We start from the raw sequence: 5588 nt of genomic DNA, 5'->3' as shown, positions 1-5588 counted from the left end.
GTCAGAAGAGCTACTATTTAACGACAAACTTTATGCACTGGGCAACTTGGAATTCTCAGCCAGCACCCAAAAAATTCCAAATCCTACTTCCCCACCCTGACAGCAGAGGGGCTCCGCGTGTAGGTGGTGTTTTTCAGGGATTCCGGAGGAGGCTGCTCCAAAAGAACTTGCCTCTTCCACACACGCCCCCTACCCAGTTTGGAACGCATCTGCAGCCCCAAACCAAAAACTGCGAGGGACTTTGGCTAAGAGAGACGTAGCAGGAAAAATCAGCAATTGCCCTTTCACCTCCTTTCTGATAATCAAACCATGCGCTTCATTAACCAGAATTTGGGCATCTAAGGAAAAATGTAAATTCATAATCTGAAAAGAATTTTGGTTACGTGGCTAGCCCAGGTACTGACTGCTGCGGAAGCGGACTCAGACCATTGTCCCACTTGCTAGTTTTGTTACTTGCTTTGTAAAGCCGAGGAACCTTACGCTCTGTCCCTGGCGAGGTGTGCTCTTCCAGGATCCCACCGCAGCCCGCCTCGGGTGTTCCCGGTTTTGAGCCCTTTCCGGGACCCAAGTTCCAGCACCCGAAGGTCTGCCCTACTGCCGGCCTCGGGGCCCCGGGCCCCGCCCACTTGGGCCTGGGGTCGGAGCCTCCTGGAGCCGGAGCGGGAGCCTGAGCCCGAGCGCCGCGGCCCCTTTAAGGAGCCGCTCTGCGGTAACCCGAGCCCGCAGTCCAGGCGGGCGCGGCGGCCGCGGCGGTAGCAGTATCCTCCGCGGCTGTTCCTCCCGGCGGCTCGGAGCCCGCGGCTCCCCTGGCTCCCAAAGAGCATCTCGCGGGGCGGCTCTGGCCGGCGCCAGCCCTCGGGCCGGGCCGGATGACCAGGCGACTGTAACCACTCGCCGCCCTCTCCCGGCCCGGCGCACCGCTGCCCGCGCGCGAGTCGCCCCGGGACCCGGCACAGGTGACGCCGTTTGGAGAGGGCTCGGGAGGAGGGCGGGCTCGCTTTGCCCCGTGGCTCTCCTGCGCCGCCGAGCGCAGCCCGCTGGCAGGGGCGCCGCGGCTTCCCGCCCCCGGCCTAGCGCGGCCGAGGGCTCCGGCGCCTGGAGGCTGGGTGGGCGTCCCCGGCGCGGGAGGCGGCCCGGGGCTCCGCGGAGGGCTCCAGCAGGTGTGTGCTGCCGGCTCAGCATCCTCCTAGCCCGGCGGGCTCCGGCGCAGCTCTGGGCGCAGATGGTGTCCCCGAGGCCCGCGGCCCCAGCGCTGCCCAGACGCCCAGCGTTCCACTCGCGTTTCCCGGGCTGTGTGATTCGGGCTGATGGGGCTGCCTGGGGGTGCCTCCCGGGTCTCAGCTCAAAGGGATGGGTGCTTTGGGCATCCAGGGAAAGCTTTCTTGTTAGAGGCCGGTACAGGATCAGGTGCATCAAGTGGGTAAGTCTCCCCCTCTTACACCTCCCCACTACTAAATAAAACAAGAAGCTTTTATTTACGCTTGCAGTTCTCAAGCGGGTCCCATTTTTAGCTACCGAGTGCTGAAGAGTCTAGTGGGAGAGGGACTGGGCGCAGAGTCAGAGGGAGAAATTGGTTTGTTTCCATCTCTACCACTGTATACCCGAGCAAGTTTATTGAACTAAGTACCTCGGTTTACCCAGCCATGAAATGGGATCCATAATGCTAGCATTTTCCTGTCGCCCTCCGTGAAAGCGCTTTGAGTTGTCTAAGTTCATTAAAGGTTCACTGTTGCTGGCCAGTATTTTCTTAGTTGTACACATCTGAGTGTGAATGTGGTGCACATTTTTATATGAAATTATAAAATTATTCTTAAAGAGTGATCTTTGATAATGTTTAAATGAATCTGATTCCAATTTGGGGACAAGTTGGAAGAGTCTGTGTGGATGTTAGGAGTTGATGTGTAGTAGGAAAAAAACCTGTCACTTTAGTAAAATCTTTAGCCATTCATAAACGGAGTTGAGAAAAATGGATCTTAGATTGTGTATTTTAAGTGAGATACTGCTGTGTGAGCACAGGGTATATAGTTTGGAATACAGTTTCATCTTTGTGTAGCCAGTTAAGGTAATACGGTAGAATTAATGCCAGTCCCCTTTTAAGTGTGCTATATGTGAAGTAGAGAATTTTCCCCTTGTTTATCTTGTCCTTAAATTATATGGGTGAAACTAAGTTAGAAAAGTGGACTCCTGCAACACTAGAAAATTTGAAAGATTGGCTTGAGGAACCATGGATTTTAGTTTATTTGCCATCCTCCTTCCTCTGCCATTAGGTGATCCTGAGGATAATATATTTTGAGGATGCCTTTTTTTCCCTACCCCTGCAGCTCCCTTTTGTCATATTACCTCCCTCCAGAGTTTGAATCCTTACTGTGTGATCTTGCGTGAGTTTTACCTATCTAGGGTGGATGCCTCACACCCAGCTGCTCAGTCAGTCATGATTTTTTACACTATTAGCTTTCTGTTCCTGTTTCTTTCACTCTAATCCTTCTTTACCTTGTTGGAAAGAAGAATGGCTTTTTGCGACTCACGCTGTATACTTCGAGGTGCCTAGGAATGGCAGTGGTCAAGGGGCTGAAACTTTATAGTAAATTCCAAAGAAGGAAGCCTTCTACATAGACCCTAGGGTATGGATGCAAGAGTTGGCCTACCTTTTCCTTCATTTTTCTGAAATCTCCATCGGAGAGAGATTCATTTGATTAGCAAGGTAAAGAGAGGCCTCCGGAGCAGGGAGCCATCAGAAATTTAACTCAGTGCTAGATTGGTTAAGAGCTTTCCCAGCTAGGAGTGGGGAAGGAGGAAGAAGCGACTTGGGTGGGGCTGGAGGGCCTGTCCTCCCAATAACCAGGTGACCAGAGAGGTGCTAAAGGAGCCCTGGATTCCTGACTGGGAAATGGGAAAAGGGCCGGGTCGCAGAGAGGGAGTGGTGGGGCTGTGAGGAGAATTCTAGAATGTGCCCTAGATGTGACTTGCCCTTTTTCCCTTTCCCTTTGAGAGTGTTTCTCGCCCTTCAGAGCCTAGCACAGCTGTCCTGCAGTTCTCAGACGTGTTCACTCTCTCCCTTGGTGCTCTAACCGATGCCCCACGTTTATGTTCCTCCCTCAAAGCTGGCCTTCCGTGTAAGAGAGGAAACTGAGCAGTTTGCTTCATAAGAGACCTTCAGACCTCATTGTCTCCCCACTCCCTTCTTGTCGAACTAATGTCCCACATCCTGCAGATTAAGGACTCATTTAGCTTTGTTATCTCTTGGAAGATTAAAAAGTGGGATACTCAGTTTGACTGAGAAAAGTAAACTGAACGGTCTACAGGAAGATACAGAAAACGAGTTTTTCTGTGGAGGAAGATAATGCATGAATTGTCTGGGTGAGAATTGTGGGCGATTGGACGCGGGAGGGCAGGACTGGGGGTGGAGCTGTGCCGGACAGCTTTCGCCCTTGTCCTTGAGAGAGGAAAGGATGCCCCCATGCTCCTACAATCACTTCGTTGTGCCTTCTCTCCTTCCATTTGCCTTGTGAGAGGAAGAAGAGAGAGCAACATGGCGGTGGAGTAACCATCAGTTCTGAAGGATGGCAGACAGGCTTTAGGGATGAGCTCCTTTCCCCTGGCATTGGTATCAGGCACTGGATGTATTACATCAGGGAACGCATTACATCAGGAAAGTGAAGTTAATTTTGTAAGAAAATCTAAGGTGTTTCAAGAGTGACTTTGGTGATGTTTTTTCTCGTTGGAGATGAAAGGTAGCAAAGAAATGGAGTCCTGCTGCTCTGGGTTTGTTATTCATAGTGAGACAGTTGGAGGTGCTGTGAGCAGATCCTGAAAAGAGGGCTAAGGATAGCAAAGGTGTGTGTGTGTGTTTGCTCAGAACATTGGTCTGTTCCAGGAGAGGGCAGTCCTGTGGCTACATGAGAAGGAGCTTGTGAGTCACTCTAAAAGGCCAAGGTTTGTGCAGACAGCCGATGAAGAAGACAGCTGGCAGTCTGTTCAGAGCTTGAGCCGGCACGGGGAAAGGAATCTCTGAGCAGCGTGCCCAGTAGCAAGGGGGAGGTCTGACTAGATGGAGAAAGACTTGTTTCAGGCATTTCTGGATGACAGCACAGTACAATTTTCACATTGACTCAGGGCACAAGTAAGTGTATGTGTATCTGAAACAGGTTTCATGAAACAATATGTACCCTTACTGTGTATTGTTTCTATTTTCATTTCTATTTCTACTGTATTTCTGTTTCTGTTCTGTGTTCTGAGAAACTCATCAACTATTAATGGGTCACAGTCCACTCTTTGGAAACCATTTGTCTGCTGGATGGTAAAACAGGTTGCAGCCTGGGTCTTGGGGTTGGAGACGCTGGAGGAAGTGGGGGGCACTTAGAGTGGTTGGGAGATCCCTGGACCCCTGTCGGTGGGGACAGGGGGAAGTGTGGGAGCTCATCTGGTGTCTGGAGGGTGAAGGACTCACTTTAGTGAAAGGCAGCTGGATGGGCAGGTGCAAAAATAGAACTTCCTACCAGTTCTGTCCACTTCAAAGCAAAACAGTTGGTTTTGAGGGAAAAGGAGGCGTGGAAGGAGTAAGCTTGGATTTGAAAGTAGTATCTTTAGAGCAGTAGATTTTTGTCTGTAGGTTAAATAAGAAGACAAATGGATCCAGAACGAATTGGCTGTTAGATTTAGGCCGCTTTGATCAGCTGGGTAGGGAGCAAAGGGAGTCACAGTGCAGAGTGGGTGGGTAGGCAGCACACGTCTCCCCTTCCAGCTTTGAGAAGTTCTTGCAGAAGAAGCGGATGGATGTGTTGTTTCAAAACCCCATTTGCTGATCAAACTCCTTAGGAAGTTGGCTGCTTGCCTCACAGTGAATTGGAAAAGTATTCTCATTACATTTTATAAAAGGGTTTATCAAGACTTCTTTAGACATCTATTTCAAGATCTACAGTCAAACTGGAATCATCATTCATAGTCTTTGGGATTGCCAAAAAAGCTTCTTGGAGAAATAGGTGAGACAGCATCCAGCATCCTTGAGCTAATTCCACTAGCTGTGCCCTGAATGTTTATCAAGGTCAGAGTCTATCTGTAGGCCTTTGATTTCCTTTTTATAATAATTAACATCTGACTCCAATACCTAACACCCTCACCAGTGGACAAATACAACAAAGCCGGGAGGAAAACGTACACAGGTATCAGAGATCACCCGGGTTGCTTGGTTACTGCTTGCTTTTATCATCCACATTCTGACCTAGTTGGATCCTTCCTTTGACCCATCCCTGCCTTGTCTGATTTTCTTAGTTGATATATTTTCAGTGTCTGAGTTCGCTGCTCCTCCGCTGTCTGCTATCTATTTGATGCTTTCAATCCTGGTTTCTCTGACATCATCTCTGAGCTCCAGACGTATAGTCTCCACCTGACTGTTCCCATGGAGCCCAGGCTTGGAGCCCATGTTGGATCCCGGCCTGGGCTGTGTTGGTGTCCACTGTGACATGGCCGCTTTAGAAATAGCTGTTACATTGGTAGACTTATACATCAGTTTTGATTTAACTTTAAAATTTTGGGGACATGGAGAAACTATCTTGGTCAAGTTAATTTAATTAGCTTTCTTCAAATAGGCT

General features: G+C 49.8%; 1 protein-coding gene across 8 annotated transcripts in view; it reads left to right on the top strand.

The window, feature by feature from the left end:
- The window catches only part of TLCD4 (TLC domain containing 4), a 103585-nt gene that overhangs the window by 40661 nt on the left and 57336 nt on the right, over nucleotides 1-5588 (top strand). The gene's annotated exons all lie outside the window — the stretch shown is intronic.

This window comes from Delphinapterus leucas, chromosome 1 (assembly GCF_059928025.1).
Source record: "Delphinapterus leucas isolate spDelLeu-1000000601 "Yukka" chromosome 1, BTC_Dleu_Yukka2, whole genome shotgun sequence".
Classification (NCBI taxonomy): domain Eukaryota; kingdom Metazoa; phylum Chordata; class Mammalia; order Artiodactyla; family Monodontidae; genus Delphinapterus; species Delphinapterus leucas.
Note: the sequence above shows the minus strand (reverse complement) of the source record. Positions and strands in the feature narration are given on the sequence as shown.